At 42.4% G+C, this 26,303-nt stretch overlaps 1 long non-coding RNA gene across 1 annotated transcript; it reads left to right on the top strand.

Annotated features, from left to right (window-relative positions):
* Positions 1 to 588: 588 nt before the first annotated feature.
* LOC309525560 lies at positions 589 to 25,832 on the top strand. The gene is made up of 3 exons (XR_014216419.1): positions 589 to 676; positions 25,082 to 25,129; positions 25,787 to 25,832. It is a non-coding gene; the product is annotated as an uncharacterized lncRNA (long non-coding RNA).
* The last annotated feature ends 471 nt before the right edge of the window (positions 25,833 to 26,303 follow it).

Below are 26,303 nucleotides of genomic sequence, written 5' to 3'. Positions count from 1 at the left end.
GACAGCAAAGCTAAATGGACCACACTTGAGATATGGTGCATTTTGCTTAGAAATCCTGTAAAACAATTGATATGAAATATTAACTACAACTACATTCAACGTAACCATGGGACAGAAAAATTAATTCAAAAGAAGTAAAATATCTAAATCAGCTTGTATTGCCAAGTCTATGATTCTGCTGTTTGTTTTTTAAACTTTGTCTCAGGGAAGGCATAATTTCTATATCAGCTGCATATAGAGCAGCATACCATAAACGATCAGATTTACTCAGAATATAAGCATTACTTTGGTGAGTGACAATCCAAATCAATGTGCATGTAGCCTTGGTTAGATACTCTGAATATGACCAGCCAGCTGTTTGCTAACAAGAAGAAAACAAGGAGAAATAAAACCATCTCCATAACCTTCCACCCTGAAAAGTTTAAGAGTGCTTACTGGGGCTACATTTGTGTAGCTCAGCTGCTTAATAAGGTAGGGAAATAGCACAGATGCAAAATTCCTCACGCAAACAAAGAAATGCTTGCTGCCACAAAAGGATGGCCCCTAGCTAGATTGCACTAGTAAGATATCCTGGACATTTTCACTGACATCACAATATTCCATATATACAACCTTTTCCATTGCAACCTCACAACTATGAAATGAACTCCTGAGAAGACGGAATAGATCTCTGGAGGTAGGTAGATCCCAGTTTCAATCACTGGCATTTCCAGGTGGAATGCAGTGGGGGAAACCTCTGCCGGTGATCCTGGAGAACCACCGCCAGTCACAACAGACAACATAGAACTTGATGGACAAATCATCTGACATGGTATAAGAAGATTTCCTGTATTCATTTCTAGGGTGCATTAATGTACAACCTTCTGACTTTCTCTCCCCCACTTTTTCAACCCTGAAAATTCTACCTTACAAGTCTAGTTGAGGAGTGGGAGAGCACTACTTTTATTGGGGGGGGGGAATCTTGGTCCTGTAATAATTTTGATGCTTTATTTTTATTGTATGTCGGGAGTTAGCTTATGGGGATTTTTTTTGCATTGCTTCTAGGTATTTCACAAACTGCCTTGAGCTTTAAAAGAAGCAGGGTATAAATACATACATAATACTTAATGACCATATACCAAGAAGAGAGAGAGAGAGAGAGAGAGAGAGAGAGAGAGAGAGAGAGAGAGAGAGAAGGTCAATATGGATCTTACATACATTGAATTATATCCGTTCCACAGCATCAAAGCAGAGGACAGACTTTCTTCCACGTAGGCAATTGGATTCATTAGTTCATATGAAAGAGTAGAACTGACATGTGTTAAACTGACCACAAGAGGTCACTCTTATTTTTTTATGGCATGTACTGGAAGTGTATTAAGAATTTCAGTGGCTCTAAAGTGATCTATTATTGTATCTATTTCAAAGCAGAATTCCATATAGGTATCTACACATGAGTAACTCCAATTGATTTCAGTGAGACTTACTCCCAGGTAAGTGCAGATAGGATTGCAGCCATATCATAACCCTCGTCATCATTTACCTGCCAAGGTAGCAGTTTAAAGCAACTTAGAATAAATTGAATTCTAAAAATATACACCTCAGGGGACAAAAGCCTGGGTAAAGAGGTGTGTCTACAGCATTCACTGACAGCTGTGCCGTGGAGATGCCAGATGTACTTCTCTGAGAAGGGGGTTCCACAACTTTGTGGCTGCCATAGAGCATGCCCTCTCCTGGGCAGCCCCTGAGCTTTTGAGAGCAGTGCAACAACCAAGAGGGTCCCTCTGCTGATCTCAGCACCTGAGAGGGTATGTAGGGAAGGAGGAGGTCTCTCGGGTATTTGGGGTCGGAGTCCTTTGGGGCTTTAACACCTGCACAGTGAACCAAATGGAGATTCCGAGTCATTTTGAAGCGCAGCCCCATGGAGAGAGGAAGTTACCAGAGCATGGAATACAGTAGCCAAGTTATTTCTGTTCGAAATGGAGCTACAGCAGTAGTGGAGGAAAGGCACTCCTAGCTGCCAAAGTCATCACAGTTGTGACTCTTTTAGTTTTCTTCAAGGAATGCTCAGTATTAGGTCACAGGAAAGGCACAAGGAATGTTTGAATGTCACCAGGCACTGCTGATGCAAAGCCCCCAATTCCTTTTAATAGGCCTCGATAGATTATTGCTTCCAAAGATATTGACTTGGCTGGTCTACAAATCCTTGCCAGTAAAATGGATATTTCTGATCTATTTCCACCACTGCATTGACCTACAATGTACTGCTGACATATGATTTCTGCAGAGAGAGAATAATGGATTTCTCCCATTTTCCTTCATCTTCATTCAATCCACTGTTTCTCTCCCTGCTCTTTTTTTTTACCTACTGGTGAAATCTTCCATCCCCTGCAATTCCCCTGTTGATTGACACCATGCTATTATTAAGCTTTTCGTTTAGTAACAGTGCAGGAGTAGGGAATTTTCATCAGAAGTGTAAGAGGAGAAGGAAGGTTTTACATTTTCTTCTGCCTGCAAATCCCACTTCTGCTGCTGAGCTGACTAGGGAACAGCAGAGTGATGAAAAGGAGCTGGACTGCTGAAAAGAATGAATCTTCTTGTGTAGCCCCACACCATTCTTCCCACTGCTGATCAGTGGGAGGGTATGTTGTGGGCCATGTAAGATTTGCCAGTTGGCCAGAAGCAGCTCAGGGGGTGCAGATGTTTCTCAGAGACTATGCATACTGACTGGAGAACGTGCACATTGCCTGGAGAATGTATACATACTACGTTTGAGATATGCACATTACCTAAGGCCTGCTGAGAATTGTGCGTAATAGCCAAAGAATGTACCAAATTAAGCCAAATGTGCACATTCTCCAAGGCCCAATTATGTATAATGGCTGGAGGATCTAGAAAATTCAGTTGAGATATGCACACTTCCCAAGGTATGTTGGGGATTATGTACTGTATATTGACCAGGAAATGTTTACGATTCCCTATTCATGGAAGGCTAATGTGCACATTCTCCATGAGGCCTGATGAATATACACAATGGCTACTTATTATGGACATTAACCATTCAACTTATATTCCCCTTAACATATACACACAGTTTTGTTCTTTCTGGGCCAAATTTTCTGTTTGTGCATGTGTGCACAGATACAAATTTGCAAACATCTGAGTTCTGTTTCAAGCAGAAAAACAAAAAAAAGTGAGTTCTGCTTAAAGTTGATGAGTACCACAGATATTTGCAAAGAAGAGGTGGCTATGAAGGTTTTATTATCATGTGTTGCATTTACACGCCAATGCACAGGTGTAAATCATAGCCTATGAAATGTCATTTATAAGCATGCCTGGGAATTTTCTTTTTAATCCAGATGAATATTTGCCTCTGTTTAAACCTTGCCTCTCTCACTGAAGGTACCAGATCTTATCTTGTATATGATCCTGAATTTTCATGCACATTTAAAGCCATTTACAGCTGTTCTATCGTCTCAGGTGCAATAATTTATCTGTGTTCAGTTTCCTTTGGAATGAGTCACTGGAAGCTTATGATATTTGAGTTTATTATGAATATACAGGTTGAGCAAATTGCTTAAAAACTCCAGAAGCCAAATCCACTACCCTATATCAAACCTCCAGAGACAACCCAGAGCACAAAGCAAACCCTCTTCCACTGTGTCTCATTCAAAACTGCAGTCTGTCTGCCGAAGTGCTTCTGTTGTTTTCTAGCCACACCTACCCTGCTCTCTCCCCTCTGTCTTGGGACAGAGAAGAAAGCAGATGATACATCTCCTTCTCCCCTTGGACCATTTATCCCTGATCTGCCTAACAGAAGAAGTCCCTGGCATCTTTGCCACTGACTATCTATTTATTTAAAAGCACTTCTAAATCACTTAATAGTTTCAAAACTTCTAAATGCACAAACATTATTATTATTATTATTATTATTATTATTATTATTATTATTATTATTATTATAACAACTTGTACCCCACCCATCTGATTGAGTTGCTCCAGCCACACTGGGCGTCTTGCAACAGAATGTAAAAGAACACATGCTACACGAGACATTTAAAGCCTCCTGATACAGGGCTGCCTTCAGATGTCTACAGAAGCTCATATAATTGGCTATCACTTTGACACCTCATGGGAGGATGTTCCACCAGAAAGCCCTCAGAGGTGGACCTCAGCGTCCAGGGCTGAACAATGTGAGTGGCGGCACTCCTTCAAGTATACAGGGCTGATATCATTTAGGCCTTTAAAGGTCAGAAGCAACACTTTGAATTGTGCTTGGAAGCATACTCGGAGTCAGGGGTACCATCTTGTCCTCAGGATTGTGAGTGCCCACCACTGCACGCAGACGTGCAACATCACACACACACACCTGCACATAGTGCATGTGATGTCACAAGCACTATCTGCAGGCGTGTGCATGTGACGTTGCATGTCTGCCTTATGGTGGCCGGCAGTGGCTCCTCTTCCTCTTCAGCCAGCAAGGCACCCTTTTCCGTGGGGAGGGGCTCGGACTTGGAGGCAGAGAGACTCTGTCTCCACATATGAACTCCAACCCCCAGAAAAGTATGCTTTGCTTTCTGGCTGAGGAAGATGGAGCTGAACTGCTTCTCACCCTGCTGGCTTTTTTTCATTGACTTTGTGGGTGCCCCAGTTATATTACTGTGGGTGCCCAAGCACTCACAGCTGCCTGGAGTTGGTTCCTATGCTGGGAGCCAATGTAAGTCTTTTAGGACCAGTGTTATATGTTCCTATATAGTAGCCTCTCCCAGTCACCAGTCTGGCAGCCGCAATCTGGATTAATTGTAGTTTCAAGTCACCTTCAAAGGCAGCATCCTTAGTCATCTAATCTTTATAGGTAAAATTATCCACCCCTGAGCATTTTTAGGATTTTCTCATTCCCCGAAAGTTGCCAAATATGCCCCTCCACTTTCCCCTTCTCACAAAAGGTGGGCAAGAGCTATTTGGCTCAGGTTTAGTTTTTAAAATAGGTTATTATTAAATATTTGGAATGGAGCATCTGTAATGAAAAACAAAACCACAACATTTCAGAAACATGCTGTCTGTGGAATACAGAAGACATCCATATTGGTTGGATTTATTTTGCCTGCATCCATCTGTGCATTCTGTCCCATTTTCCTGGTGAAATATTTGATTTCTTATTTATGCTAGTATCTATGAACGCCACAAGCTCTGTTTATGTTTTCACTTATAAGAGTTAGCTTATTTTCCCAACCACTTACTGGAAGGAAAATGATAGAAAAGTCAAGATATTTAATCCTGATGATGCAAAGGTGGCAGTGATTACTCTCACACTGTGTCTATTGGGAGAGAGAAAATATATCTTTTGGTTGAGGTTTGGACAACTTGCAACAGTTGCCCAATATTTACAATGTCATTAGTACAGCAGCTCTCAGCAGACACAAACCCAAATCTGACAGCTGATCCTTTTCACATATACTTATTAAAAGCTCAATATTCAAGTTACAATTGCAGCTACATTTTTTAAAAAATAATATTTATTAAGAATTTAATAATTACAAAAAGAAGAAAAAGAGTTAAACAAAGCAAAACAATACAATACAATACATAAAAAGCAAAAAGAGAAAAACACTGCTTATCTTAACAAAACAAAAACAAAAGCAGAAACAAAGACAGAAACAATTAAAAACACATCCAATATTTTCATATCTTGTCTTTCATTTACTTGTTTCGACGACCTCCTCACACCTCCCTTTTTTGTATTCTAGTTCAATTAGCTATTTCAGCAAATCCTTTCCATCTTTCCCCGTTTTTGTCCTATAGTTTATCTTAACACAATCTAACCTTTTTTTTTCCTTTGGCCCATTAACAGTCTATTTTTACTTAATTCTTTATAACATTTCTGCTAAAGCCATATAACTTCATTCCAGCATCCTTCTAACATTCACAATTGCAGCTACATTTCCTTGCCAATATTCAAAACCTGAACTGGGAATAGTTCTTGACCCACAAGCTCTGTATTATCTTCAACAAAGTAAAATAGTCAAAAGTCAGGTGCTAGCTTAAGCCAGTATCAGTTGGCATGAATGTCAATGGTTGCATTTTTACACAATGTCAAGCCAAATTACAGCTTAGTGTGAGCTTGCAGACTTCCAGAGAGGAGACTGAAGTTCCTTTGCTCTTCCCAGATCCTTTAAGCTCCATGTTTGAGGCAGCTAAGCCAAGGTTTGGCTTAGTAGGTCATCTGAACCCAGGCTCATGTTTAAGCCCTCTCCTCCTTAACAATGACAGGTAGCCAACAGGAAACCTTGGCTACAGAGCTCTCCAAAATCCAGTTCTGCTAAGCCATAATTTGGCTTACCAGGTCAATGTTTCATCTTTTCATAAACAATGTGGGGGGATAAAATTGAACCCTGCTGACTACTTCAGATGTTCTACATCATTTAAGGTCAAGCGGCCATCACACCCGCACATACCCCGTCTCCCTCCACCCACAAATTCACACACAAATGCACCTTTCCACTGGATGAAGCCACATCAGGCATGCAGACCAGGGACTAGCACTGTTGACTAGCACTATTTTTCTCTCCTCTGCCAGGCCTTGCTCCACTAGAGTGACTGATGAGGTTAAAATTCCTGTCAGCAGCTTTGCGTTTACCTCAGGATTGTTCCGAGTTCCAAACACTGCTGTTTCTGTGGCTATTGGTGGACAGACCTTTCCCAGCTGCGGTCCCAGAAATGTCACAGGGAAACCTGGTCCATCTCTTTCCCAGTAAAAGCTGAATTGCAGAGAAGTTTATGAACTTGAAGAGTAGGAAAGCCTTTCATATTAAAGGAAAGAAAGAGACTAGAGAGCCTGTCCTCCCACTTGGTTTTTGCCTGCTCTCACGGCTCTAATAAAAACATATGGAGAAGGTAAATTAGGACAGCCGACTGCTTCTGTCAACGCTGAACAAACAGCATCTTTAAACTTTATGTGTGACTTAGAATCCAAGAATGCAGACTTTGTTTTAGTTGATGGGCTTGTTAAAGAAAATACTTTGATAGCAAGGAGGGAAGGGGGGGGCAGAAAAGAGGAGAATTATATAGAAATGAGAGCAGATTAAAGTACAAAAAGAACCCCTGACATCAGACAGAAGCCTGTTTGATTAGGTCACCCTATAGACTAGAAATAATTAAAAATAAAGAAGATAGATGGAATATGTCAGGTGCTTAAAACAACATCACGAAGCCTACTCAGAGAAGCACATGTTTGTGCAAGCCGAGGAAGTGAGGTTGCGGCAGATGTGGAATATTTCTGCTGGCTGAAGGCCTCAAGTGGACAAGGAAGAGGATTTCGAATACTGTGCAAGTAAATGTGATACAAGGTACATTAAAAAGCCAAAGCAAATTGGAGGTGGAGTTAAAAAGCAAGAAGAATGCTTGAAAAATTGTAGTGGTGCTAAGGACCAGGCAGATATTTCTGCTAAAAAGAATGCCTCAGTTATCCAGCGTATGCTCCTCAGTCCTGCGCTCTTCTCTTCCCTTGGCCCCAATCCCCCCCCCCAAAAAAAAATGTTGTGGCTCTTTGGATAATAGCCACCAGCTCTCCTGCCTCCTGCCCACCCAGCTTTCAAAATAATGAAGGAAGCATTTGCTTTCAGAAGAGCATTATTAAAGCCCCAGGTGAGCGTCTCCCTCTTGTTTTCCCCTGACAGGGATTCCTGCAACAGAAAGCCTCAGCAGGCTGGCAGGTGCTGTTAGGATCAAAGCTGAACCTCCCACAGAGCTTTATGGGGATTTCCACACTAATATGCTGATACACACATTGGCCAGATAACTGACATTGCCTAAATATTTGCCCTTGACTGCTATGCTTGGACTCGCGCTTGTAGCAACAAGGGTGGTTTGCAAGTTAGTCTCTTCAGCCTGCGTACCTCTCTCTGCTATTTTATCCAATTCCCATTTGCCAAATGATGGTCGGGGGGGGGGAAGGATTAGGAGAGCAAGCATCAGCATTTCCACAGATCTGCTTCCTGCTCATCCACAGACAATATTCTACTCAGTTAGGAGCAAACCGAGGAATCTGCCTTCTACAAAGTCAGAGTGTTGGTCCGTCTAGTTTAGCATGGTCTACACCAGTGTTTCCCAAACTTGGGTCTCCAGCTATTTTGGACTTCAGTTCCCATCATCCCTAACCACTGGTCTTGCTAGCTAGGGATGATGGGAGTTGTAGTCCAAAGACAGCTGGAGACCCAAGTTTGGGAAACACTGGTCTACACTGATGTGCAGAATTTAAGACAGAGAGTCTTCTGCAGCCCTGGTCCTGGAGATGCTGTGGGGTTGAACCCGATACCTCCTGAATGCAAATCAAATGCTCTAATAGGGCTGGCACTTTCTCAGCCCAGCATCAGTAAATACTTACCTTCAGAGGGATATGCTTCTGCAGAAAGTTTATCATCATTGGTAGCTGGATTAATGTTGCTGAGTTTTTGTTGTTGCTTTGGGCTGGGCATCGTGGTGGAGAGAGACATAGTGATTGTAGTAATTACATACACTTCTTAGCAGGGAACATAGGGATGGGAGTTTAGAGATGACCCCCCCTGGAATCCAGAATAGCCAAAGAGAGGAAGCACAGCCGATAGTGCTTCCACTTGCACAATGGGGCGTTTCCCCTCTTCTTCTGCCATGCCTCCCCAAATTGTCTTGGCTTGAGAGAACCCCAAAAACAGTATGGGGAGGGGAATTGTTTTATCTAGCATGCTGCTATGCTTGTGCAGTTAGAATCTTTGTGTGACACTGAACTCCATCCATAATGTGTATAAAACAAACTATGAACCTGAGAAACTTCAATATAATACAATGCCACACTCTAAAACAATAAAAACTCCAAAACAATAACATAGCAGCACATTTTGAAACATCTTAAGAGTCGGGAGTCCCTTTCATCTTCAGCCTCCCCCTTGCCAAGGCACACCCTGACTCACAAAATAAAACAATCACCCCACTAACACATACACATCATACCTAAATTCTGCCTTAAGATCACTGATATAAGGCATATATCAATGACAGCCCAACCAGTTAACTATGAACAAAGTTTTGCTGTATGAAAATGGTTCTAATTATGTGATCTAACCAATTAATCTACTAAATGTTACAGCCTTTCTCAAGAGTCAATTACGTTTTAGCCTTGTAAATGGGGTGATTAATGTCAGACTACAACTCCCATCATGTTGGCTGCAGCTGAAGAGAATTGGAGTCCAATAACATCTGGCAGGGCATGGGTTTTCTCTGCTCTGCTTTAAAATATTGTGCTTATGATTATTCTGGCAAAATCATCAAAAATTTTTTTAAAAAAATCACCAAGATTCACTTTTAACATTTGGATTATTGTTTATTTTCTCCCCCTGCCTGAAACATATGGAAAGTTTGATTATCGCTAAGGAGCTGCTGAGCCTACATTTATGGACAATTCACTGGCCATGTTAGTAGAAACTATGTACACGTCACAGAACATAAAGTTTGAATTCAGACCAAGCGCCACATCAAATATTCCAAAATTTAACAAATGACCATTCAAGGAGAATGTTGCCTAAGCATTTTCCCACAGCTCAGACTGGGTTATCTGTCATCCATAGACTTTTTCTTTTTCTGAGATGCTTTTTGTAAGCTTCAGGAAGCAAATTCTGTGGAAAATTGGAAGCATTCAATTATTTTAACCTGAATTACCTATAATAGATCTGCTACAAACATGAGAAGATGTGTATTACAGTATAGGCCACATGTGTATTTAACTGCATTGACTGACATAGAGTGAAAGAGGAGATATAGTACGGTATTCAGGCAAACTGAAGTATCTACCCATCTTGGCACATGGAGGTGAGCAGGAGGAGAGTAATCAACCAGCCCTAAGACTGCAGATGCGCCATTACATAATTAAAACATGCATTTGTTTCCATGGACATTAATGATTATTATACCAAAAGCCAATCTGACTTATTGGTCAGCAGGATTTATTTTTTTTTGGGGGGGGGGGATGTATAATCTATAGCAGTTGCCTATAACATCATAGACCAAGAGTGTGAAACTTTCAGCCCTTCAGTTGTACTAGCTGAACTCCCAGCATCCCTGTTCATTGGATATGCTTGCTGGAAATGATGGGGTTGTATAGTTCAGCAATATCCGGAGGGCCAAAGGCTTCACACTGTTGGGCTATGATTTCAGGGTTTGTGCAGCAGATGGCCCAATTTTAATACCATGCTGCATTGCAGAGTCTACCTCCAGCACTTTCTGCATCTCCAGAAAACACTTTTGCCACCAGCCAAGGGCAAGTTGTGCTATCAGAGGACAAACTTGATATGCAGTGTGTGTGTGTGTGTGTGTGTGTGTGTGTGTGTGTTTAATTCTTACAGATGCCCACAGTTTTGAATGGATGTATGCAGTGAGGTGGTGTTTACCCCTTTCTCTGAAGATGATTTATCTGCTGGAAAAAATAAAATAAAAATCCAGACTATATTTTCCTTCTCTCTCCAAGAAAACAAAATGTATGTGGGCAGAAGAAATAGTTGGGGTAGAATTCCAGCTAGATTTCCCCCTAATAATCTTCATTTGCATAGACAAGGGGAGCGTCATTATCTTTGGCTCAGCTTCAGTTACTTACTGGGAAAATTAAGTTGTGCCGTTAAATGTGATTTATTTATCACATTTAAGGAGCTCAAGCTAGAGAACATGGTTCCCCGTTGCCAAATTTAATCCACATAACAACCCTATGAGGTTAAGTTGAGAGTCAGTGGCTGGCCCAAAGTCACCCAGTGAACTTCATGGCTAAGTAAGTATTTGAATATCGCTGAATTTAGAGTGGGGCAGGTGGTTCCCCCGCACACGGCACTGAGCCAAGGAGGTGCAAAACCAAAAAGATCTATTTGTGGGCCCTAAATTTTGGGCTTGTTCAGGGTGCCATATTACCAAAGATTACCAATGTTTGCCCCTGATTTGAACCCTGGTCTCCCAGGTCCTAGTCCAACACTCTAACCTAGGGTTGCCATACGGCTGGGAAATTGTGGACATGTCCTCTTTTGCCATCTGGGCTTTTTTTGTCTCTCTCTCTCTCCCCCCCAATTTTAAGCATATGTCTGGGTTTGGGGGGGTAGAAAATGTGTGTGCGTGCAGGCAGCTCGGATTTGGGCATCAGCTCAAGTGACCCAGGGTCTGTCTTGGGTTCTAGAGTGGGTGGCTCAGGCTGTTTTTGGCTCTGGTGCGGACAGTTTGGGCTCGGGGGTGGTAGGCAGCTGGGGGAGCGAGCAGGCAATCACTCAAAAACTTTTTTACCCCTGGAAATATGGTAACTACTCTAACCACTACAGCAGTGGCTTTCAACCAGTGTGCCATGGCACCCTGGGGTGCCTTGAATGAAAGTCAGGGGTGCCACGGGCAACACTGGCCTCTGTCCCTCTTTCCTTCCCTCCCTCCTCTGATACCCTCTCGCATCTCTGCCTCCCAAAGGCTTGTACAGCTGTTTGTTGCAGCAGCCCTGACTACAAGCTCCCCAGGCAAATGGTGCCTCTGGGGCTGGCCAGGGGGTGTTGGTTGCCAGGAGCTGAAACGGCCTCAGAGTGAGCAAGCAAACGCTCCACCAACCCTTGCTGTTGGGAATGGACAGACAAGTCTCATGCCCCTGTGGGGTGGGGTGAGGAGGCACCTCTCTTTGGGGCAGGGGGAGCAGCTTAGAGACCAGGGGCGGCAGCAGTGGCTGCCCAGAGGACTCCCAAGGAGAGGGGAGGAGCCTGATGGCACACTCTACAAGGGAAGGTGTTTGAAAAAGGGTGAGAGACTGCCAGCTCTGCAGGCAAGGGGTGACATAACTGGGCTCCTGAGCTCCACTGGGGTGCCACAGAAAGAAGGTAGCCATGGACTCAAAAAGATGGAAAACCTCTGCACTAAAGCATATTAGTTCTGGACTTGGAGCTCTTACTCAGCCCCCCCCCCTCTCTCTCTCTCACACACACACAGACCCCCCCCACCCCAATAAGGAAAGTAGCTGGAACTTTCATTGGAAAGTATGTGACAACTACAGTGGTACCTCAGGTTAAGAACTTAATTCATTCTGGAGGTCTGTTCTTAACCTGAAACTGTTCTTAAACTGAGGTACCACTCTAGCTAATGGGGCCTCCCACTGCCAACAATTTCTGTTCTCATCTTGAAGCAGAGTTCTTACCCCGAGGTACTATTTCTGGGTTAGCAGAGTCTGTAACCTGAAGCGTCTGTAACCCGAGGTACCACTGTATTGCTTGATGATACATCATCTAACCTCCCTGCCAACAATTCAGAATGAATGTTCAAAACCATGGACCTCCCCACAAATTTTGTGCAGGCAAATTAGGATGGTGCTCAATAAACAGGTCTTCTGCAAACTACAATGAAAAGTTGGGGGACTGTCAACTTTTCCCTTTTCTTTCAAAGAATCCTATTCGGAATAAGGGAATTTCCCTTAAGAAAAGGGAAACGTTGACAGCTATGGAAGGGGTGCTTAAAATGTGTGACCAACTCTTGGGCCTTCTGATGAGGTTTGCATTGTCTCTCAACCTCACGTAAATGTTGCCAGGGTTAGAAGTGGTCGGTGCTCAGAACTGACCTACATAATAAATAGTGTGGGAGATCTCAGAGCTAATAAAAGTCAATATGCTTCTAGTCCCGTGCTCTTTCTCCAAAGTGTGGCTAATCCATATTTGCTGTAAACCAGAGGTTAGAGGGTGGTTAAGGGCATGGCAGTGAGTGTGAGCCTATGTATGACTGCTCTAATCTGAAGTGCACAAATGCAGTGGCGTAGCGTGGGGGGTGCCAGGGGTGCCGGCCGCACCGGGCGCAACATCTGGGGGGGCGCGCTCGCTGCCTCCGGAGTCGCCGAAGAGCCTCGGGCGCAGGCTGTAGCGGAGCTGCATGTCTCGCGGAACCGCCGAGCTGTGCGCGCGTCCAGGCTGAAGGCGCCCGGCAGGCAGCGGCTCTCAGCGCTCGCCGCGGAGGACGCGCCAGGCAGCCCCTCTTCACAGCCCCGCCTCCGCCGGTGCTGCTGCAGCTGCTGGGCAGTTGCATTTTCCTCACCTCTCTGCCCCACTCCTCCTCCGGGCAAGCGGCGTCGTTTGGGCGGCAGCGCCAGCGGCAACTCGCGGGTTAGGGGGGCGCAAATTACTTGCCTTGCCCCGGGTTAGGGGGCGCAAATTACTTGCGTTGCCCCGGGTGCTGAGAACTCACGCTATGCCGCTGCACAAATGCATTGGTTAATATTAAAGGCACATTCACAGAGGTCACTGTGATTCAGATATCACAAAGTCTTTTTCAGGACCTGCCCCACCTTCCCCTGATTCATTCAGCAGAGTAGGTAGCTGTGGCTGCCGCTTCTTCTTTGTTAATCTTCCTGACATAATTGTGCTTGGTTTCTTATAGCAATGATAAAAAGCATATGGTAAAGGAAATCAATTATATGGACCCCCTATAATAATGGAAAGACAGCTGGCTGCCAGATCTATAGGTTTCTCCAGAGCATCCGACCTTTTTTTTTTTTTTAAAGAAACAAAATCCCCCTTGACCCTGTCAAGAAGGGCCAGTGTTTCTCCTGGCAGCCTACTAGCTTTTTAAAAAAACCCTTGGTTTTTGTTTTACTGCGGTGTAATGCAATTTTACTCATTATCACTGCAGATGTCGAACCAAATCTAGCAAGATCATAGCAGTAGCTGGAGCATATGGTTCAGCTATATGAATAATAATCATAAATCCTTCTTGACACTGGCTCATTATTATATCCTCTTCATGTCCCCTTGGAATCTCTTGTTTGGGATAGTGTTTAAGTCATTAAAAGTTTTTTTTGGGTTTCCCCCCCATGATGTTCTCAATGGATAGTGAGCTGTATGGGAATAACCACGTGTAAGGAGAAATATTTTCTTTCTGATGATTACTGTGAATAGTGCATTTTTCTTTATCTATATAAAACAAACTATATTTATCTATAAACCACACGTTCATAAATATATATTATACATTGCTGTGCAACATAAAAACATAATCCTGTATTAACATTTATATTAACATATAACACTGGTCCTGAAAGACCTTCATTGGCTCCCAGTATGTTTCCGGGCACAATTCAAAGTGTTGGTGCTGACCTTTAAAGCCCTAAACAGCCTTGGCCCAGTATACCTGAAGGAGCGTCTCCACCCCCATCGTTCAGCCTGGATGCTGAGGTCCAACTCCAAGGGCCTTCTGGCGGTTCCCTCCCTGTGAGAAGTGAGGTTACAGGGAACCAGGCAGAGGGCCTTCTTGGTAGTGGCGCCCACCCTGTGGAATGCCCTCCCATCAGATGTCAAGGAAATAAACAACTATCTGACTTTTATATGACATCTGAAGGCAGCCCTATTTAGGGAAGTTTTTAATGTTTGATGTTTTATCATATTTTTAATATTCTATTGGGAGCTGCCCAGAGTGGCTGGGGAAACCCAGCCAGATGGGACGGGGTATAACTATTATTATTATTATTATTATTATTATTATTATTATTATTATTTTGAAAACAACAATTCCCTTACCCTATGCCTGCCTCTCCCTCTTCCTGTTCCCTCCCCCTCCAAGCCATCCAAATACCCCATGACCAACTCTGACCTTGAGAAAATTGTAGATGGGTTAGGGGGTAACCTTAGGGTAAAGGGCAGTTAATAAATTTAATAACAACAGTACCAGTAATAATATAGTATGAAGCAATTCGCATACCTTGGATGAGTTTTCACAAAACTATGTCCTGGTAGAGAAGGCAGTAATGTGAATCTACCTACAGGGTAAATTAAATCAAACCATCCAACTGTAAGAAATATATTAATGTTTTATTCCAATCTTCTTACTTTTATCCTAGAATAAATCAGCTTGCGTCAAGTAGCCAGAACAAGGTTTGCCTTAAGGGCCAATTCACAGAAACTTTAGAAAAATTAGTTACTTTCCCCAGGCACTGCATCCAATCCTCCTTTCTTTACCTTTTGAGTTGAAGAGTTCTTGTGGGCATGTGTGGTGTTCCATCACCAGCATAAACTGCAATCTAGGACGCTATGATTCAACCTGTGATTCATCTCATATGGGTTGCACTGTATTGTGGTTTTTTGATCACCAGATTACTGCTTTCCCACAAGATTTGCATAGGAAGCTTTGTGGTCATTCAAAACCACTATAATACAAGTTCAGGGGCAAAAAATGTACACCACAGATTATGAAAGTTACACCACACAAGGTCGGAAAAGGATGCCAGCAAGGTTAATGAATAGAACAGAAGGCAGTTTTAAAAGGTAATTCAGCTTCGTTTTTAAAAGTAGATTATCCCAAATGAGGGATATAAAAAGGGATCCATACTCTGAGGGAGGAAACGTAACTCGACAGTAAGCCAATCATAAATAAAGGTAAAGGTAAAGGTACCCCTGCCCGTACGGGGCAGTCGTGTCCGACTCTAGGGTTGTGCGGCCATCTCACTTAAGAGGCCGGGGGCCAGTGCTGTCCGGAGACACTTCCGGGTCACATGGCCAGCGTGACAAGCTGCATCTGGCGAGCCAGCGCAGCACACAGAAACGTCGTTTACCTTCCCGCTAGTAAGCGGTCCCTATTTAGCTACTTGCACCCGGGGGTGCTTTCGAACTGCTAAGTTGGCAGGCGCTGGGACTGAGCAACGGGAGCGCACCCCGCCGCAGGGATTCGAACCGCCGACCTGACGATTGGCAAGTCCTAGGCCCTGAGGTTTTACCCACAGCGCCACCCGCGTCCCAAGCCAATCATAAATACAAAAGACAAAACAAATGATATATTACCCACTAAAATTAAGAATAACAGATGCCTAATGGATCAAAGTCATGGGAGGAATTCAATATTGTGCCATTAGGGCAAGCATTCCAGCTTACTAGACAAAATGATTCCCCCTTGCACTGGTCCATGGGCCATCCAGAGCCAATTTCGGGGTGTAGCGAGGAGAGGAGGGGAGGGGGGAAAGCTTCATTGAGAGCCAGTGTGGTGTAGTGGTTAAGAGCCGTAGATTTGTAATCTGGGGAACCGGGTTCGTGTCTCCGCTCCTCCACGTGCAGCTGTTGGGTGACCTTGGGCCAGTCACACTTCTCTGAAGTCTCTCAGCCCCACTCACCTCACAGAGTGTTTGTTGTGGGGGAGGAAGGGAAAGGAGAATGTTAGCTACTTTGAGACTCCTTCGGGTAGTGATAAAGTGGGATATCAAATCCAAACTCTTCTTCTCTTCTTCTTCTTCTTCTTCTTCTTCTTCTTCATTGCACAAGCAATGTGTCAAGAAACGTTCTCTTGTTTTTAGAGATTCTTGTTTTTATCTGTAAGCTGCCTTGATTTCCAGGAGGAAAAAGTGGGGTATAAATTAATCTATAATTATAACAATTTATATATAACACTTTATCCACTGCACAGAGTAGATATAGTACATTAGGATTTGAATATTCTACATTTTTTTTTGCAGAAACATTCACTTATCATGAAGGTACAGCATTTATAGAACAAATAAAAAATGGATATTTTTGTATTTTAACAACCAAAGCAAATCACTCTGAAAATATCGATTGAAAATAGGCATTCAGTGCCTATTATGCAATCTTATTTCTCTACTGAAGTCACATAACTACACTGTCCATTGAAATATTTATGGTTCATCAAGCATAGACTTGACTTTGTACTGATGACATGACAGAAGTCCCACTTTGTTGCTATCCATTGTATGAGGGACTTTGACCTACATCCAGAAGTCATTTTCGCTAAGTATGAAATATAACACAATCATATATTTCATAGTTAGTCTTCCTTTGATGTCAAAGCATACAGGCTGACAAATGTACAACTGTACATGAGAAGGAATGTTGCTTAGAATTTTAAAAAATGCAATAATTTGCTTTAACTGGCTTTTTTACTCTTTCATCTTACTTGACTAAGAACGTGAATGTCTCAATTCAAATTTGGCAGCCCCATCCTGAAAACACCCACTGACAAGTATAGCACATCAATTGCAATGTTAAGCCACCTCCTCTCTTCTCTGCTGCATTCCAGTGGTGTTCATCCCCAGTAAACTGCCCTGACTCCTGACCATTGGCTTTTTCAATAGCTTCCTACAGAAGATCACTGAGGACAGGGTGAAAATATACCACATGCAACCATGTAAAGGCCAACCCTGTAAGTTGGTAACACAGGGCTCCCTACTCTGAAATGGGCATGGGGAGGACACCTGTATTTTGGTGTGCATCTTCCCATTTTCAGGTAAAAGGGTAAAGGTAAAGGACCCCTGGACAGTTACCGGTAAGTCCAGTCAAAGGCGGCGATGGGGTTGCAGCACTCATCTCGCTTTACTGGCCGAGGGAGCCGTTTGTCCGCAGACTGTTTTTCCAGGTCATGTGGCCAGCATGACTAAGCTGCTTCTGGCGAACCAGAGCAGCGCACGGAAACGCCGTTTACCTTCCCGCCAGAGCGGTACCTATTTATCTACTTGCACTGGTGTGCTTTTGAACTGCTAGGTTGGCAGGAGCTGGGACAGAGCAACGGGAGCTTACCCCGTTGCGGGGTTCGAACCACCGACCTTCCGATCGGCAAGCCCTAGGCTCAGTGGTTTAGACCACAGCGCCGCCCGAGCCCCCTTCCCATTTCACTCACTCACTCACTCACTCACTCATCCATATACGGATCAGAACTTTAATCAGCAGATTAAGCCACATAAATGACAGACTGAACCATGCATTGGATCTCTGCTGTATTTATGAGGCGGTTCAAGGTCTGTATAGTTCTTTTAAAAAAACATTAAATACATTTTAAGCTCCACGCTGCATAGTAAAATATCTCAGGAAGTGACTGTATGTCATCATGTGCAGTACCTTCCTGGGAAATTATTATTACTATAATTATATCATTATAATAATTACCTACCATTCACCCTAAGGTCACAGAACAAGTTACAACAATGAAAACACAATATTAAAAACTGTTTAAAACAACTAAATGATCACAGGAAGAAGATCGGTCCCAAAATTTGGCAAAATATGGGGCAGAACTATATGACAAGGAAAGATGGCTTGATCCCATGTGCCTGTAACTAAAAAAGGGAAATCTTAACTTTGTGCCAAAAATATAATGTTAACACCAGATGCCACCACAGAAAGGTCCTGCCTTTTGTGACTTGCTGATATTAAAGAAGGTACTTGGAGAAAGGCCTCTGCAGAAGATCTTCCCCCACTTTAACTTTTTTATTTTTCAGTTTCTAAAAATACATATCACAAACATCCCCCATATGCTGCCACCCTCAAGAAACATTCCATGTATAAACCACGTAAATAGTCAAACTTTACATTTATAAGTAGGTTTCTTCTAATCTCTACCTTAACAGATTGTCCCAAAGTGAGCCATGGGTGGTGAGAGAGCAACCATGTCCTTTCTGTCGTATTGAATAAACATGCACCACACAGTTTCAAAATCGACTTGTTTTCCTGAGTGCTCTAAGATACTCATTACTTTCTCCAGTCACTATTCTGTTCCACCATGCCTCTGACATTAAGTTAGTAGCTGTTTTCCAATATTGTGTTATTATATTTCTAGCTGCAGGCATGAAAAAGATTTGTAGGTCCTTATACAATAAATTCTTATTGCCATCTATAGACAGATTGAATAAAGCCATCCTTGGAGCAGGTTGCATCAGAAGATCATAAGACACAGGCAGACTGAGATGGGAAGAAGCACCTGTTAAGGGTTTGGTTCCCAAGTCATTTAGGGCACCAGAGGAAAGCATCAGTGCTGGGACTGAGGAGGCAGGCACCATCATTCTTTCAAAATAAGTGTAATATAGGCCACCCTCGCTGTGCCAGTCAGGGTTCTGCACTGGCTTCTGCAGTAACTGAACCGCCCGGGTCATTGTTAAGGGCAGCCTCACATCTGTGCATATTTGCTTCATACCAGCAAATTGCAAGGTTGCAACTTACCTTGGCGCATGTCTCTGTGCAAACACAACCAGCCGTTTCTTGTAAGAAGTAGAATAGGAGACACAGGAAATGGAATTACCTCCAAGCCAAAGTGATTCTATCAGCATGATTTCAACTCAAAGCAGCCAAAGCAAGCAAGTCCAAAAGGAAAATAGAAAAGCATATACAGTACGGGGGGAGGGGGAGAGAGAATACCACTACCACCCACAGTATGCACTCTCCCCACAGATTACGGCCCCTGTGTTTTCAGGCTTCCTGCCTTATCCTGGAAAATGCAACTGAGGCTCTGAACGGTTCGCGGCTGTTACAGTGCCAAGATTTAACATGCCATTTTACACGACTTTGCAGCCCTCCCAATCCTGCAGTCACTTCAGCAAACAGTGTCTGCGATTAAAATCTTAAAATTTATCTATTGTAACTGGCAGGTTTCCTTCAGAAAAAAGAAGAAGACTCATTCCACATATATCCAGAGAGTTACACTGCTATGGAACTGGTGCTTGACTTCTGATATTAATGTCCATTTTATCTGGAACAAATAGCAAAACGGATCTCAACCTGCTGTGCTTTATGAGCATGTTGAATTGTAGCTTGTGTAAGATTTGGTGAAATTTGGTGACATTAACACTTACTTTATTTCACTGAGATTATGCGTTACGTATTTACCAAACTACAATACATCAATGTTAGGGAGATAATTCGGTACAACAAATTCGGTACAACAAATTATAGATTCTATCAGCATGTTCAATTGTTTCGTTGAGGAGGAGGAGATCTACTTCTTAAGAACCAAAGCAAGGTATGAAGAAATACAAGTGATAATAATAAAAAAGAGGCCTCCCTGATAACGCCCAAATAATCCAAGGATCCAGAGCTGTCTATTTCAATCCAAGAGGCCTCTTCAGGCATTGCAAACGTGAGGAAGAAAATACACAAAGGAGATAAGCCGGGATGGTCACACTAATTCCACCCTCGCTGCCATTGCTTCCATCATGGAGGGTAACTGTAAGAAGCTGGGAGTCTCCTGTATCCACAGAGACTCTCTATGGAAAATCAGAGTTCTGAAATGTATGGACAGAGGGTCTCCTGGCTTCATACAGCTGTCTTCCACAAGTTGGAAGGCTACAAAAATGGGGATGGAAAGGTGAAGATAGCATGTTCATCCCACTCCTCCATATCCTCACATGCTTCCTTCTCTACATATGATGTAACACTGAAGAGGACTAAGGTCTTCACTGATGAATTCTTTTTTCATCGCTTTTCATCCCTTTCTGCTCCTATCACCCCCAGCCCTAGAACAGGCACAAAATATTACAACCCTTTGTTAGAGTTAACCCATCAGAACCAAAGATTTGGAAGAGCTTTCTTAGTCTGGGCTCAGATGCACTGCATAAAAGACCAACCCAGGTTAGGTTTGTATTACCAGGGGAGAGAAATGATATTTCTACAGGCAAAACATGTTGTTTAGGCTGAAGATATTGTCATAATTTCTCTTCTTGCAGCACATTATATATGCCATTTTCTCAGCTTGGGAGTTTTGAATTTTAGCCAGTACTTGAAGGCTGAGCTGAAAGATGGCAAACACTCCTAATAAAACTTTTTTTTTATTAGATTTCATTCATATTCCAAGTAACTATACATGTCCCAAGAAAAGCCACAGAGCGCCTGACAAATCATCCCAAACTCATACCACGGTGGAAAAAAGAAACCATAGTGGTGTGCAAACTATGTGGATAGTTAACCTTAAGCCTGAATGGTCTCGCTTTTGCGGTTTGATATCCTTAACGTTATTCAAAAGCAAGATTTCTCTTGCCATGTTCAGAAAAAACTTTCACAAGCTACAACACGTCTGGCTGGCTACAGTATGAAGAGCTTTCCAGTACACACACACCCCACTCTTGCACACAGAGTACGGACTTAAATTTAGCAAAGCTGCTACACAAACATTTTGATTTACTTTCCCATGTGTTTTGGTGTGCGCTTTCTGCGTGCTTGGTGGCTCCAGGAAAAGAACAGAAACATGGCAGGCACCATCCAGGAACATAAGATGATTCCTTGTGGTCTGAAGTAAATTGGACAAGGTTCCTAAAAGGTGGCAAGCGTGGCAAATGCCAGGGCCCCCAAATCAGCAAAAGGCACACCACCCTAACAGAGCAAGCAATCTACAGAATATCCCAGTAGATTACAAGAAGCCTCAGAGAATTATCACTTTGCATGTCTTGCCTCTTTCATGTGGGGGTGCACTGAGGAAAGAATGGCCAAAGGTCCCCCAAACCCTGGATCTAGCCTGGAGTAAAAGAAGCAAAAATTGAAGTCATGTATCTGTAGAATGTAGAGCAGCAGACTTGGAACAATTGAAAGGATAGAGACGAATCACCTTCCCTGGCCTCTTAAGTTTGATATGGAGGTTAAATATAGACCAATTGGGGGGGGGGGTAAAAATCCTTACGATCAAATCTGATGGGGCAGGGGGCAGATAAACAGGATGCCCTCAAGTAGCCGGTGCAGAAAGAGCTTTTGAGCTCTCTGCCTTGCTAACTAGGCTCAGAAAGACTCTTGCATGGGTTCTGGAGGCCTTTGTGACATCTCAGACAGCCCCGCAAGATCTCATGAAGGCTCTCAGAGCCCGTGAGATACCTTCTCAGAGCCTAGTAGGCAAATCTGAGAGCTTTAAAGCTCTTTCCACACCAGGAAAACCCGGTGCAGAAAGAGCTTTTAAGCTCTCTGCTATGCGTGTGTTCAATTTGTGTGGTTGTGGACTGGCTGGCTGCCAAGTATGTAAAGCTGCGATTGTGCATGTTAAGTGTGTGCAAGCTGAGAGTCATCTGTACTTCCTTTCGTCTATCATGAATCTTCCAAGAAATAACTTCATTGGATGTCCCTGACTTCTAGTATTTTGACATAGTGACAAAAATATCTCTCCATCCACTTTCTCAGCACTATGTATACCCCTCCCCATACCTATGCCATTTCATTTTTAAGTTTAAAAAGCTGTGATCCACTGCCCAGCTACTGTGAATGGGATATGCCCCTCTTCTGTCCAAACTTATGCTCAAGAAATAAACAACTGTATTTATTATGCAGAAAACTGATCATGCAGAAAATGGCCTAAATATATGTACCTAACCACATTGCAATTCAATGATTCATATTTACCATGCTGGCCGTCTAAGTACAGCAAATCTTAGCAACCAGATAATCCAGGAAATGTTTAGGGGTCCCCCTCCCTAAAAAAAAATGGATATGTGAAACAATGGCATTGTTATTTCCCATTCAGCACATCAGCAGCATCAAAATGCTCATTTATTATATTTGTACCCTGTTCTTCATGGAGCTCAGCTCAGAATAGATGGCTCCCAGGCGATCTCCTATGCTGGCATTGCTGAGGAACAGACCTCCTTTAGCAATGGCATTTGAAAATGATGGTGTGTCTGAAAACCATCCATGGGCATAGGTGTCTAAGGGTCAAAAATAGCTGAAATAAAATATTTGTCTTGCATGGTGTATGGATGCCTTCTAGTGTGGCTTCAGTTCCATCATCAGGAAAGGCTCCAACACAATTACTACTATGCCATACTTACTTTATTTACCAACGGAAAATGATCCTGTGGAACAATTTCTGCCTTTGACTTCTTTTGGGCAATGGGTGCAGTTGTAAGCAAACTACCTTTTAAAGAATTTAAATGTGACTGGGCAAGACCTCCAATTAATGTTGTAATAATGAGTATACAGGTTGAGGAAAACATATCCTTTAAAGCAATCATGAAAATGAGTAGAAAACTGAGATTCCTTAACATTCTTAAGGTTTGCCATTTGTTTTCATAACCATTCATAGAAAGTGACCACGAAAAAAGCCTTTTTTAAAAAAGAGGCAACCTGATGCTACTATTTAAAATATAATCATAGATTAATACCAGAAAACTATAATCCACACTATTTAATCGTATGCTAAGAAATCTTTGAAAACTATATTAAGCTACTCCAACTTTATATTTATAGAAAGGGGTTAGATGTTGCCACAGAAAGCAAGATTTCCAATAAGGCAAAATCTCAAGAGGTAGTAGTAAATAATGAGCAAAAATCATGTAGTGAGTCCATTCAACAAACCCTTGCTTCCTACTGGATAGGAAGGAAGTACAGTGAATTGCAGTCCTTTACCTAAAATAAACATGCAAAGTCAATGGCGCCCATAACATTTCTTTTTATGCTGTCTGGAGTACAATCTTTATTTTCATTTTCATTTTTAAAAAGATTGTCTTTCACTAGGGCCTTCTATCCTCTTCCACCCCAGCCTTGAATCTCATCCATCACCCTGCTGGCAAAGTGGGTTTTGGGTGTGGGTGGGAGCAGGGTCATTTTACTGACACCCGATTGCTAATTCAGGGTGTTGGTGAACAGGAGTTCAACAGACTTTGATCTTCTCAGCCAGTATTGATCACACTATGGGCTATTTTATGGATGAAGTCGGGAGTTGAAAACAACAATACAAGTGGAAAATAAATACGCAAATAAAAGTGGCTTGATGTGACTGACTCTTCTGGGTTAGGGATTTCTGGGCTAGGGAGGGGAGTGTCGCCACTCCAAGTTTTTAATTTTTCTCTGCTGGTTTGTGCATGGGCGTATCATTTTATTGTTACTATGCTACCACTGTTATGGGAGAGAGGTATTTTCTATATGTATGCTGTACGGAATGATAAATATTTAAGTTGTTTTTATTAAAGGATTTTCATAGTTAACATCTTATTTATTATTTATCTTATTTATTATTATTTATCAAGAGCATTTGTACCCCATTCTTCAGCCAAAAAGGCTCCCAGAGTGGCTTATATACAATCAGTCGGCAGACTTGCTATCTAAAATAAAATAAAATGGGTACCAATCTACAGTGGTACCTCTGGTTACATACTTAATTCGTTCCGGAGGTCCGTTCTTAACCTGAAACTGTTCTTAACCTGAAGCACCACTTTAGATAATGGGGCCTGCCACGCCGCCGCTGTGCTGCCGACGCACAATTTCTGTTCTTATCCTGAAGCAAAGTTCTTAACCTGAGGTACTATTTCTGGGTTAGCGGAGTCTGTAACCTGAAGCGTATGCAACCCGAGGTACCACTGTACATATTTGTGTGTGTGTGTGTGTGTGTTCCCCTTTATTACATTTAAACTCTTTGTTTCAGAGTATCCACACAGAAGCCAAAGGATTGCTCCCAAGTAAGCATATGAAGGCAGTTCCCCCAAAGTTTGATCCTCTTGAAACATACAGAGTGATCAACACACTCCAGTCCTCTGCATTCATTAATCCACCCACCCAACCACCTTCTGTGGTAAATGCATCCCTCAAACCCCATCTGCTGAACTCCATATGCAGGCTCCCCATCTGATTATGCCAAAATGCATTCCTTTGGGGTGATGTGAATAGCACAGTCCTTGTGCATGGGAGAACTCTCCCTCCCTCCCTCTCTCTGTGTGGATGGGTGTATGTGCCCATAGGGTCCCATAATCCTAAATTTTTGCATCACTGAATCTGCTGGCAATACCTGATGCAAATATTTTAAATTTAGCACCTCATTTAGGCTTTCGTGGCCTTCCATTCAGCTGCTGTACTTTTATTTGGACAAATGAGCCATAAGAAGTTACTTAGTGTTTTTAAAAATCATGTAGATAGTTTGTGATCAGATATTGCCTTTGAAAAAAAAGCTGCAACTGATGCTTTGTCCCTAGTGCCTGCCATTTGCAAAAATGAAAATGAAATGGAAGTGATACACATAAGGGAGCCTCCAGCTCATAAATCAAAAGAGGAGGCTAATCTGTGCATGTGCAGCAGCTTACAGCTGAGTCCTCCCTTTCCATGAAAAGCCAGTGTTCTGAAGATATCCAGATGTGCATCTGAGTTCACACAGATTTCTACATAGGGATGAAGTCCCTTCACTTTGTTATCACACAGTATGAAATATTTGTTTTGGGGGAACAAAACTGGATGTGGTGCTTGTTCGTTTTAGCAAGCGGAATTACCCTGTTAGCAATAGCAGTAAAACTAAATTGTGTTTTTGAGGAGCATAGATTATTTCAAGTCAAACCTGTTACCGGCACTGCTGCAGTCTTCTATTATTTTCTAATGACAGCAGGGATGAACTGATGAGAGTTTGCTCTTTGTAGATGCTGATAATGTTTGGCTGCCAGGTACATAGAATTATGACCATACAAGTGAGTATTCAGGAATGGAAACAAAGGAAGGCTTTGAATGCATCCTTGGTCTCTATCAATGTCCAATATGTATAACCATTTAGCTTCCAGCAGCCTTTGCAACACATCTAAGATCCAGGGAGGAAAACAATTTCTCGTCGCAGTTACAAATTAGATAATTTAGGTGCAAAATGAGTAATTTTGAAGTCCTGAAGTAAGTACAACAGTAAGTGGTTTAAAAGTTAAGCTAGACATTGAGAATATAGATATTCTCCCTGTATATCATTTTGGAAAGTCTGAAAATAAAAACTGCAGGCCAGAACCTTTTGCCTTTGATCTAAATTTCAAGGTGATATTTTTCTCCTGGGACCTAACTGTGAATACAACCAAGAAAGCACCCACTGCCCATCCTCCTTTGTTTTAAAAGAAGTAGCATTTGAGACTCAAACCAGCTCCTTTGAAATTAATGGCAAATATCCAGAACTGCCCGCTGCCTACAGCTCTTTCACTTTCTCTTGACTAAACTGATTTTGCCAGCTTTAGTGAGGACTCTTTATAGCACATTCAATATGTGAACTTCCCTTTGGATGGGACACAGTAGTTTTATTTTCAAATTCTTATCTGCGCCTAATTTCCTAGGTTGTACATCATACCATCTTGGTTTTGTGTTTTTGCCAGCGGGGAAAGTTTGCCTTGATCAATGGTATCAGTCATCTTCACGAACTGCAAGACATGAGTTAGATCACCGTAAAGCCTCCTCTTTACTGGTGAGGACAACCCTAATCTCCTCAGCTGACGCTTGTTATTTAAAAATCCTCAACCTTTGCAAATGTCTTGGTTTTGTCATTTGACACATTGGTTTAGCTCCCCTTTATGAGGGACATGGTGAAGTTGGTTTTCTATATAGGGTGTTTCAATATGGCATATTGACACATTAAAACTAGTGCATTAAAACATGAATTCTTTCTGGCAATATATGTTATGTTTAACCTTGGGGCATTCCCATCATAGATACAAGTACAACCCAAGGGCACTTTTTAATTAACGTGGAACAGGCATTTTGCTATGATTTTAAAGAAAAATGCACTAATCAACAGAGTACTGCATACATAGTCATTATGGAGAGTAATGCAATAATCAGAATGTCCTTTTATTCTTTTTGTTTCTGATACCAACCTTTTAAAATCAAACCAGA

Source organism: Podarcis vaucheri, assembly GCF_965113315.1.
Source record: "Podarcis vaucheri genome assembly, chromosome: 2".
In the NCBI taxonomy this organism is placed as follows: domain Eukaryota; kingdom Metazoa; phylum Chordata; class Lepidosauria; order Squamata; family Lacertidae; genus Podarcis; species Podarcis vaucheri.
Note: the sequence above shows the minus strand (reverse complement) of the source record. Positions and strands in the feature narration are given on the sequence as shown.